General features: G+C 46.8%; 1 pseudogene; it reads right to left on the bottom strand.

Annotated features, from left to right (window-relative positions):
- Positions 1 to 10,543: 10,543 nt before the first annotated feature.
- On the bottom strand, positions 10,544 to 10,912 carry LOC144685256 (cytochrome b-c1 complex subunit 9 pseudogene; annotated as a pseudogene).
- Positions 10,913 to 12,423: the final 1,511 nt, after the last annotated feature.

Genomic DNA, 12,423 nt, shown 5'->3' with positions numbered 1-12,423 from the left:
AAAGCACCCTTCCACTGCTACCCTCTGTCTTCGATGACCAAACCAATTCTGTATCCATCTTGCCAGCTCACCTATGATCCCGTGCGACTTTAACTTCTGTACCAGTCTGCCATGGGGGACCTTGTCAAAGGCCTTACTGAAATCCATGTATATAACATCCACTGCCCTTCCATCATCGATCATCTTTGTCACTTCCTCAAAAAACTTAATCAAGTTAGTGAGACATGACCTCCCCTTTACAAAACCATGCTGCCTCTCACTAATACGCCCATTTGCTTCCAAATGGTAGTAAATCCTGTCACGAAGAATCTTCTCCAATAATTTCCCTACCACTGACGTAAGGCTCACCAGCCTGTAATTTCCTGGATTATCCCTGCTACCCTTCTTAAACAATGGAACAATATTGGCCATTCTCCAGTCCCCTGGGACCTCAGCTGTAGCCAGTGAGGATACAAAGATTTCTGTCAAGGCCACAGCAAACACCTCCCTTGCCTCCCTCAGTACTCTGGGGTAGATCCCATCTGGCCCTGGGGACTTAGCCACCTTAATATGCTTCAAGACGCCTAACACCTCCTCTTTTTTGATCTCAACATGATCCAGGCTATCTACACACTCTTCCCTAGACAAATTGACCGCTAAGTCCTTCTCTTTGGTGAATACTGATGAGAAGTACTCATTTAGTATCTCTCCCATTTCTTCTGGCTCCACACACAGATTCCCACCTCTGTCCCTGAGTGGGCCTACCCTTTCCCTGGCTACCCTCTTGCTTTTTAGATATGTATAAAAGGCCTTGGAATTTTCCTTAATCCCGGTTATCAATGACTTTTCATGACCCCTTTTAGCCCTCCTGACTCCTTACTTAAGTTTCTTCCTACATTCTTTATATTCTCCATGGGCTTCGTCTGTTCCCAGCCTTCTAGCCCTTACGAATGCTTCCCTTTTCTTTTTGACTAATCTCACAATATCCTTCGTTATCCAAGGTTCCTGAAACTTGCCATGCTTATCCTTCATCCTAGCAGGAACATGCCAGTCCTGAATTCTTATCAACTGATGTTTGAAAGCCTCCCACATGTCAGCTGTTGATTTGCCTTCTAACATCCGCCTCCAGTCTAGATTCCTCAGTTCCTGCCTAATATTGTTATAATTAGCCTTCCCCCAATTAAGCACCTTAACCTGAGGACTCCTGTTATCCTTATCCACCAGTACCTTGAAACTTACTGAATTATGGTCACTTTTCCCGAAATGCTCCCCTACTGAAACTTCGACCACCTGGCTGGGTTCATTCCCTAATACCAGGTCCAGTATTGCCCCTTCCCTAGTTGGACTATCTACATATTGTCTCAGGAAGCCCTCCTGGATGCACCTTACAAATTCTGCACCATCCAAACCCTTAGCGCTAAGTGATTCCCAGTCTATATAGGGAAAGTTAAAATCACCCACCACAACAACCCTATTGCTTTTACATCTTTCCAAAATCTCCCTACATAACTGTTCCACAATCTCCCACCAGTAATTGGGAGGCCTATAGTAAACCCCCAGCATTGTGACTGCACCCTTCCTATTCCGGAGCTCTACCCATATTGCCTCACTGCATGAGCCCTCCGACTCCTGTCGTACAGCTGTGATATTCTCCTTAACCAGCAGTGCAGCTCCCCCACCTCTTCTACATCCCACATCCTGACTGAAATATCTAAGTCCTGGAACTTTTATCTGCCAATTCTGTCCATCCTTCAACCAAGTCTCTGTAATAGCAATAACATCATAGTCCCAAGTACTAATTCAAGCTCTGAGCTCATCTGCCTTGCCTGTTATACTTCTCGCATTGAAACAAATGCATTTCAGACCCCCAGCCCCACTGCGTTCAGTAATTTCTCCCTGCCTGCTCTTCCTCTTAGTCCTACTGGCCATATTCACTAGTTCCCTGTCATTTACGTCACCTGCTGACCTATTGCTCTGGTTCCCACCCCCTGCCATACTAGTTTAAACCCTCCCGAGTGACAACAGCAAACCTCGCAGCCAGGATATTGGTGCCCCTCCAGTTTAGATGCAACCTGTCCTTCTTGTACAGGTGCCGCCTACCCCGGAAGAGATCCCAATGATCCAGATATCGGAAACCCTCCCTCCTACACTATCTGTTCAGCCACGTGTTTAGCTGCACTATCTTCCTATTTCTAGCCTCACTGGCACGTGGCACGGGGAGTAATCCTGAGATTACAACCCCAGAGGTCCTGTTTTTTAACTTTCTGCCTAACTCCCTGAACTCCCGCTGCAGGACCTCATCACGCTTCCTGCCTATGTCGGTAGTACCAATGTGTACCACGACCTCTGGCTGGATCCTCATTGTAAAACATTTGTCTATCATTATAAGGAAATGGGCGACTGGGAGAGGGGAAAGGATGAGGGACCTGAAGAAAAAATGTCAGACGCACCATGCTTACCAAATCAAAAGTGAAATGAGAGTCGTGGGGGGCGAGAACAGGTGCTGCATGGGGGTATGATCGATGGGTGGATGGGAGATGCAGGTCAGCTCAGACGGTCAACTGAAAGTAAAGCCCAGTAGGCAGCATTGAAAATGCTCAGGACATTGAGATGAGTGTGTGCGGGAAGGATCCATGTGTGTGGGAGAGTGCTTGCATGAGGCTCTGAAAGGCCTTGCCAGATACACACACTTCTCCCCCTAGAATCACTAGTGAGCGGGCTGCGCGCAGCTGAACTGCTAGTGGTGGCGGGGAGCAGAGGGTTGGGATGTTGCAGTGGGAGGACTCAAGAATCCTGTAAATGAAGCTAAAAGACATCATTACACATCATTCAGTGTAAATGAATATATTTTCAGATTGTAGGTGACAAAATTTGTTCACCCATGCAGCCATAAGAATTTCTTAACATTTGAATGCATTAGACTTCTAGGTGCTGCCCTGACATCCGCAGCAGGGATGGAGACAGCCTGTGCAATGGTTGGCCCTGTTGCCTCTGATAACTTTGGCATGGGTCCTCTGGAGAGCTGAGGCCTTGGGGGTCCTGGCTTGCTTTGGCTGTCCTCCTGTGTGCCAGCTGGTCCCTCTGCAGTGACAGAGGACGAGGTTGAATGGGTCACAGGCAAAGGGGACTCGGAGAGAGAGGACAGCCTCTGAGATTCCTGAGTGGATGGCCCAGGGGCGTCCAGCTGCCATTCCTCCATTTGGAAGCCTGGGGGCCCCGGTCTGACTCCTTGAAGGGAAGAAGCACCTTAGGGGATGTCGAGGTGTCCCGTTTCCCTCTTGCTTTGCCACTGCAGGAACTCATCCATGGCTACCGCGATGGAGTGCAGGTACATGCACACATCTCTATGTTCTGCTAGACCAGGTGTCTGCCATTCTCCCCATGGAGATCTCCATACATACACATGTGGACACCACTTCATCAGAGAGCAGGCGGACACACTTCTCCAACTCATGTGCCATTCTGTTGAGGGCTCCTAACAGCTCTGCGTGATGTTCCCCACCTTCTGCTGACTCTCCATGATCAGACGGAGGGCCGAATCCAGAGGCTCATCATCTGACTTGGACCTCACAGATACCTCTTCCCCAGCAATCCTTTGAGGGTCGGGGAGTTCGGCTGAATCTGCCTCCTCCTGCTGCAGTGACGTGTCTGTGTGGTGACCACCAGATCGTGATCCCGAGCCTGCTCTAGATATAGGTTTGTGTCTCTGCGCTGTTGAAGGGTTTGTGTAAGTGCTGTGACGGGTCTTCCAGGCTGATTATTTCCAGCTCTTCAATGGAAGAGGTGTCCTCTTGGCTGGAGGTGAGGATGTGGATGGAGCTGAGGGATTGGCTGGCTGAGGGTGTTGGTGATTGGCAGAGCTCCCTGTGAACCAAAGTAGAGATAATTAGTGCATGGCAGCAGAGTCAAAAGCAGGAGAGAGAGCACTCACAGTTGTATTGAGAGGGGGATGATGTGGTGCAGGATCCTCATGACAGCGTTTGCCGCCGACCTTACTGCCGCTGCAGGCAAGGCCTATGTCCTGACCAGTCAGCGCGACGGCACGCTCTTCAAAGTGGGTGAGGGGCCTAATGTGGGCCAGTCCACTCCCGGTCTGGGACCTCTCCCTGTTGTTGTAAGCCAGTTTCTCCTGCATGAAAACAGATGGAGAGAGTGTGAGCAGGACACATGGCACTGAATGGAATGTTTGTGTGGTGAGTGGAGCCATGGACAGGATGAGGACGTGAGCTCGAGAGGGTATGACCCTGATGGAGATGTGAGGGTGTGTGTGAGACTTAGTGGTTTTGTCCCTTGAGCTGTGAGATCTCTGAGGATGTGTGATGGGTTTGTGAGTGTGTGAGTTGAGAGTGATGAGAAGAGTGACTTACCCTGGTGGAATGGATGAGACCATTCATCCTGTTGTGGCATTGAGAGGCTGTCCTCTTTTGCAGGGCATTGGTGCTGACCACTGCTGCCACTGCCTTCTATGCTGGATTGGTGGCCTTGCTTGCTGGTCTTCGCCCAGAGCCGCGGATGGGGACATCACGGTGGATCTTCACTGCATCCAAAAGGTGCTCGAGGGACGTGTCATTAAATCAGAGAGCTGCAGTCTTCTTGCCTTTTGGGGCCATGTCTTCTGTGCAGCAGTCCTGGTCTCGAAGCCCTGAGAGATGTGCATACGGCTGCACTCATTAAGTGATGAGGTGATAGCGGGGGGGGCAAATGAGAGCCCGCCCACCTTTGAAATGGCATGTTTCCCAGGAATGCATAATTAATGAAGCTGTCTTGGGGCGATACGGCATGAAAAGCCGCCATTGCGGCCGGTGGGTAAAACGTCCTTTTTCCCACCCACTACGCACTTAGTGCAAATCTGGGATGATTCCACCCCATAATTTGTTTAATTCCACAGCTTTAATTCGTACAGAAAATGAATGTACAGAGCAATAGTTTTGATTAAGCACAATTCATTCAATCATTATAACTTGTCTTCCAGCAATAATAGAAATAATAATTCTTTAAGTTGTAAAGTTAACCTTATATCCTGCTTGTTTCATCCATTTACTTTAGGGATTCATGGAGAAATCTGGCTGTGACTTCCCTTTCTGGAAGCTTTATCTGTTGTGATTCTAATAAGTTGGTTGACTTAGTACTGGATATGTGGAAAAATATATTTGGTGGACATACCAATCCATATTCTGATCCATTAAATTTAGTAAAAAAAAATAGAAATGAGTGAAATGTGGAGCAATTTGTGGAGAAGATGGTAACAAGCAATAATTCTCCTACAACAGAGCAGCTTTTAAGTAGGTTCAGGCTTAACAAGGAGGCTCTGCGTTAGTTCATGATGGTTTGCAAGGACAATGATCATCTGCCCAGAACTACCACTGGCAATGAACATCACCATAGTCCTTAACTTACATGCCACAGGAAAATTCCAGATTCATAGGGACCAAGCAGTTGTGTACTATTCTATTAGCTTTGTTTCACCACATGCACGCAGCAACACTCCAGTAGTTCTCATCAGACAGGTAGCTAAATATTTTCAAAATTATTGGTTTCCATAAGGTTCAAGGCACATTTTGACCATGTACATGCAGAAAGGCAAGGACGGACCATCAAAGCTATGGCATAAAGGGGAAGTATGATTATTCCATTAACAGGGTAGGTGATGGCGTAATGCTACTGTCGCTGCACTGGCAACCCAGAGACCCAGGGTAATGCTCTGGGGATCCAGGTTTGAATCCCACCACGGCAGATGGTGGAATTTGAATTCAATAAAAATCTGGAATTAAAAGCCTGATGATGCTGATGATGATGATGGCCATGAACCCATCTGGTTCACTAATGCCCCTTTAGGGAAGGAAATCTGTTGTCCTTACCTGGTCTGACCTACATGTGACTCCAGACCCACGGCAATCTGGTTGTCTCTGAAATGGCCTAGCAAGCCATTCAGTTGTAACAAACCACTACAAAGTCAAAGAATGGAATGAAACTGGACGGACCACCTGGCATCAGCCTAGGCACCGGAAACAAAAACAGCAATCTCAGCCCTGTCGGCCCTGCAAAGTCCTCCGTACTAACACCTGGAGTTAGTGCAAAAATTGGGAGAGCTATCTCACAGACTAGTTAAGCAACAGCATGACATAGCCATCCTTATGGTATCATACCTTACAGATAATGTCCCAGACGCCACCATCACCATCCCTGGGTATGTCCTATCCCACAGACAGGACAGACCCAGCAAAGGTGGCAGCACAGTGGCTGACGGTTGGGAGGGAGTTGCCCTAGGAGTCCTCAACATTGACCCCGGACCTCATGAAGTCTCATGGCATCAGGTCAAACATGGGCAAGGAAACCTCCTGCTGATTACCACGTACTGCCCCCCCTCAGCTGATGAATCAGTGCTCCTCCATGTTAAACATCACTTGGAGGAAGCACTGAGGGTGGCAAAGGCACAGAATGTTCTCTGGGTGGGGGACTTCAATGTCCATCACCGAGAGTGGCTCGGTAGCACCACTACTGATCGAGCTGACCTAGTCCTAAATGACAGACCTGCTAAACTGGATTTGCAGCAGGTAATGAGAGAATCAACAAGAGGGAAAAACATACTTGACCTCACCCTCACCAACCTGCCTGCTGCAGATGCATCTGTCCTTGACAATATCAGTAGGAGTGACCACCGCACAATCATTGTGGGGACGAAGTCCCACCTTCACATTGAGGATACCCTCGATCGTGTTGTATGGCACGACCACCATGCTAAATGAGATAGATTTCAAACAGACGTAGCAACTCAAGACTGGGCATCCATGAGGTGCTGTGGGCCATCATGAACAGCGGATATGTACTCAAACTCAATCGTGGCCCTGCATATACCCCACTCTACCATTACCACCGAGCCAGGGGGATCAACCCTGGTTTAATGAAGAGTGTAGGAGCAGCACCAGGCCTACCTAAAAATGAGTTGTCAACCTGGTGAAGCGATCACACAGACTACTTGGATGCCAAACAGCATAAGCAGCAAGTGATAAACAGAGTTAAGCGATCCCACAACCAATGGATCAGGTCTAAGCCCTGCAGTCCTGCCACATCCATTCATGAATGGTGGTGGACAATTAAACAACTCACTGGAGGAGGTGGCTCCACAAATATCCCCATCCTGAATGATAGGGGAGCCCAGCACATCAGTGCAAAAGATAAGGCATTTGCTGCAATCTTCAGCCAGAAGTGCTGAGTGGATGATGCATCTTGGCCTCCTCCGGAGATCCCCAGTATCACAGATGCCAGTCTTCAGCCAATTTGATTCACTCCACGTGATATCAAGAAACGGCTGAAGGCACTGGATACTGCAAAGGCTATGGGCCCTGACAATATTCCAACAATAATACTGAACACTTCACAACACTTGTGCTCCAGAGCTTGCCATTCCCTTAGCCAAGCTGTTCCAGTACAGCTACAACACTGGCATCTACACGGTTATGTGGAAAATTGCCCAGGTAAATCCGGTACACAAAAAGCAGGGAAAATCCAACCCGGCCAATTACCACCCAATCAGTCTACTCTGCATCATCAGTAAAGTAATGGAAGGGGTCATCAACAGTGCTATCAAGCAGCACTTGCTTAGCAATAACCTGTTCACTGATGCCCAGTTTGGGCTCTGCCAGGGCCACTCTGCTCCTGACTTCATTACAGCCCTGGTTCAAACATAGACAAAACAGCTGAACTCCCGAGGTAAGGTGAAAGTGACTGTCCTTGACATCAAGGCAGCATTTGACCGAGTGTGGCGTCAAGGAGACTTAGCAAAACTGGGGTCAATGGGAATCGGGGGGAATACTCCCTATTGGTTGGATTCATACCTAGCACAAAGGAAGATGGTTGTGGTTGTTGAAGGTCAGTCATCTCAGCTCCAGGACACCCCTGCAGTATTTACTCAGGGTAGTGTCCTCAGCCCAACCATCTTCAACTGCTTTATCAATGGTCTTCCTTCCATCATAAGGTCAGAAGTGGGGATGGTCGCTGATGTTCGCACGATGTTCAGCACCATTCGTAACTCCTCAGATACTGAAGCAGTCCATGTCCAAATGGAGCAAGACCTGGACAATATCCAGGCTTGGGCTGACAAGTGGCAAGTAACATTCACGCCACACAAGTGTCAGGTAATGACCATTTCCAACAAGAGAGAATCCAACCATTGCCCTTTGATGTTTAATGGCATTACCATCACTGAATCCCCCACTATCAACATCCTGGGATTACCATTGACCAGAAACTGAACTAGACTAGCCATATAAATACTGTGGCAACAAGAGCAGGTCAGAAGCTAGGAATCCTGTGACGAATAACTCATCTCCTGACTCCCGAAAGCCTGTCCAACATTTACAAGGCACATGTCAGGGGTGTGATGAAAGACTCCCCACTTGTCTGGATGAGTGCAGCTCCAGCAACACTCAAGAAGCTTGACACCATCCAGGACAAAGCAGCCTGCTTGATTGGCACCCCTTCAACAAACATTCACTCCCTCCACCACCGACATCAGTAGCAACAGTGTGTACCATCTACAAGATGCACTGCAGGAATTCACCAAGGCTCCTTAGACAGCACCTTCCAAACCCACAACCGCTCCCATCTAGAAGAACAAGGGCAGAAGATCGATGGGAACACGACCACCTGGAATTTCCCTCCAAGTAACTCACCGTCCTGACTTGGAAATATATTGCCGTTCCTTCACTGTCGCTGGGTCAAAATCCTGGAACTCCCTTCCTAACAGCACATGGACTACAGCGGATCAAGAAGGCAGCTCACCAAGGCCTTCTCAAGTTCAATTAGGGATGGACAATAAATGCTGGCCCAGCCAGCGAAGCCTACATCCCATGACTGAAACTAAAACACTGTTCATTGCCAGACAGTTATGTGGACTTCTAGAGGTTGAGGCAATTGGGGTGTTTTGACACATTCACTCTGAGGCAATCAAATGTGACCTAGCTCTTTTTTTAATAAAAGAAGTGTGAATAGCTGGATTCTAAGCAATATGGACTACATGGTGTAACTAAAGCTGCTAACATCACTTTACAAACCTTATTCTCCAAGAGTGAACTGCTACAACAATGCACACATACAACCTGAACTCTCATTAAGTCACCACTGAGTGTGAAAAAAACAGTTTCAGATGCTTGGTGCAGTGAGTGGGAAGACTTTAGTGTGTGGGGTTAGATTAGAGTGTAAGCTGCATGCTGGGCCATATTATTGTGGCAAAGAGGCCTCACCATGGAACTAGGTGATGAGCTGGTCCAAAAATGTAAGATCAAGATGGTGCACAGCAACAATCACTGGTAGAACATCCTCTGAACTAATTCTGAGTTGTGCAATTGGGCAAAATTATTTTTGTTTGCATGAATTTAGAATCACAGATGCTGCTACCTATTTTGCCTTTATTTAGTTCTATTTGGTTTGCCACTGGAAAGGTGACATTATCGTTACCAGGGAAAAATCAGGCTGCTAGACATGATGAAAGTGAATTAATTACATGTTTTATTTGAGGTGATGTATGTGTTTTGCAGATGATGTTGACTCTTATGAATTTTCAAATTTTAATATGTTGCTTCCTGCAATTTCCTATTATTATGTGTTTCCCTAATTGAGAAATATATGCTTAGTAACAACTGGTAAACTGCATAGCATTCAGACGGCCTACAATCTGTGTCTGCAATGAACCCTAAAAGTTTTGCATCAGTGCCAGAAAGCCGTTTACTGAAAGCATTGTCAATTCATTGGAGGCAAATTTCCACTTGGGTTATCTCACTCATGCACTGGAAACTCTGCAAAAGGGCTGTGGAAATCCAGGAAACAATGAGCCTTGTAGCATCCATTGCTTTTATTCTTTCTCCCCATACTTAATCACTTATACTCAGGTTCACAATATGACTCACAAAATCTTGGCATTTAAGCTCCATTGGCTTACTGTCAACTCTCTAACATATGTTCTGCTGATATTATATACGTTCCTGAGAACATCATTAAGACATTATCCGCCCTGGCCCAGAACTTCTCAGCATGCTGTTTTGGCAAGCACCAAATTTGTCAAACAACAGCCCAGGTACATCCATCCTGGGGAATTTAGGTGGTAAGTCACAGGAGTGAGTGAATCACATAGCACCAGGTGAGAAGGAGGGAATGGAGGCAGGACAAGACCTCCTTCGCTCATTAAAGTCATGGACTGGGAGTTTGTGGGTCTTACCTACAACAAAGTCTGATCTTGGAGCATCGATATTTCACACATTTGAGATGCGTCAAACACCCTGCAAATTCTTACAGCAAATATGAAGGACTTCATTCCCCACATTTGTGCAGTACTGCATATCCGTCTAACTAAACTACAGAATACAATGGAGATAAAGGTGTTATACTCCAGAAAGCCTGTTGGTGAAGTTTATAACTGCAGCCAATCATTACATAATTTTATATAGCATTTATTTGCACAAGTAACAGATTGTAAACAAGCATCCCCCAATCCAACAACCACAGTCTAACTCAGTGTCCATTTTTTTGAGAAATTTAGGTATTGATATTTTTCAGTCATCATTTCAATACATGGACCCAGCATTAGCTCAATTACAGTAACAATCCATTTTTCAGAGATTGACAAAATAATCTGTCAACAGTCTGATAAAGTTAATAGTCCTGGTGAATGGCATTGTAATGCTGGGCTGTTCAACAGGAGCAACATTCCAGGAGATGGAAAGCACCATGCATTACAGAATTTTATTTATTCTTCCTCATTTTTCTCATAATTATGTTTGATGTGTTCCCAGAATTTCCCCTCATTGATGTGCTCAAACACAGCATCTCTGGTTTGGTCGAACACCCTCTTGAAGAAAATGGAGCCCAGCACAATGTTCAAGGTGAAGACGGGAGTTCTCTTGAACATCAAGTTGTAAACCTGCCTCAACACTGACATCTTCCCACAGGGACACAAGTGAATCCATGGTTAATGCACACCATCTGCATACAATTAAACACAATTAGTATAGGTGTGGCTATGGGTACCCGCATGGGGCCCAGTTATGCCTGTCTCTTTACAGGGTATGTGGAACATTCCTTGTTCCAGTCCTACTCAGGCCCCCTCCTGCAACTCTTTCTCCGGTACATCGATGACTGTTTCGGAGCCACTTCATGCTCTCGTCTGGACCTGGAAAAATTTATCAATTTTGCTTCCAATTTCCACCCCTCCACTTTCACATGGTCCATCTCCGACACTTCCCTTCCCTTCCCTTCCTTGACCTCTCTGTCTCAATTTCTGGTGACAGACTATCCACCAATATCCACCACAATCCCACCGACTCCTACAGCTACCTCAACTACAGCTCCTCCCACCCTGTTTCCTGTAAGGACTCCATCCCATTCTCTCAGTTCCTTCACCTCCGTCGCATCTGTTCCAGTGATGCCACTTCCCAAAACTGCACTTCTGGCATATCTTCCTTAACCGAGGTTTCCCACCCACAGTGATTGACAGGGCCCTCAACCGTGTCTGACCCATCTTCCACGCCTCTGTCCTCACATCTTCCTCTCCCTCCCAGAACCATGATAGAGTCCCCCTTGACCTCACTTTTCATCCCATCAGCCTCCACATACAAAGGATCATCCTCCGCCATTTCCACCAAATCCAGCAAGATGCCACCACTAAACACATTTTCCCTTCACCCCCCACCCCGTTGGCATTCCGTAGGGACCGTTCCTTCTGGGATACCCTGGTCCACTCCCCTATCACCCCCAACACTTCAACCCCTTCCCATGGTACCTTCCCATGCAATCGCAGAAGGTGCAACACCTGCCCCTTTACTTCCCCACTCCTCACCATCCAGGGGCCCAAACACTCCTTTCAAGTGAAGCAGCACTTCACTTGCAGTTCCTTCAATTTGGTCTACTACTTTCGCTGCTTCCAATGCGGTCTCCTCTACATTTGCGAGACCAAATGCAGACTGGGTGACTGCTTTGCAGAACACCTTCGGTCTGTCCACAAGCATTACCCAGACCTCCCTGTCACTTGCCATTTCAACACACCATGCTGCTCTCATGTCCACATGTCCGTCCTTGGCCTGCTACAATGTCCTAGTGAAGCTCACCGCAAATTGGAGGAATAGCACCTCACCTTCCGATTAGGCACTTTACAGCCTTCTAGAAATAACATTGAGTTCAACAACTTCAGACCATGAACTCTCTCTTCCATCCTCTCCCCTTTTTGATCCCCTTTTTTCAATGTTCATTTTTATTTTTCAATTTTTATTTATTTATGTATTTATTTATTTTTCCACTTATTTTCATTTAAAAAAATATTTATTTCCATTTTCATTCATTGTTTTATCCCCACCTTTTAGCCTATTTTTGATTTTTTTTCCTACTACCATCCCCTCCCCCCACCCCACCCCCACTAGGGCCATCTGTTACTTGCTCATTTTGCTTTCTACTCTT

This window comes from Cetorhinus maximus, chromosome 10 (genome assembly GCF_964194155.1).
Source record: "Cetorhinus maximus chromosome 10, sCetMax3.hap1.1, whole genome shotgun sequence".
In the NCBI taxonomy this organism is placed as follows: Eukaryota; Metazoa; Chordata; class Chondrichthyes; order Lamniformes; family Cetorhinidae; genus Cetorhinus; species Cetorhinus maximus.
This window is presented reverse-complemented; position numbering and strand designations above follow the sequence as displayed.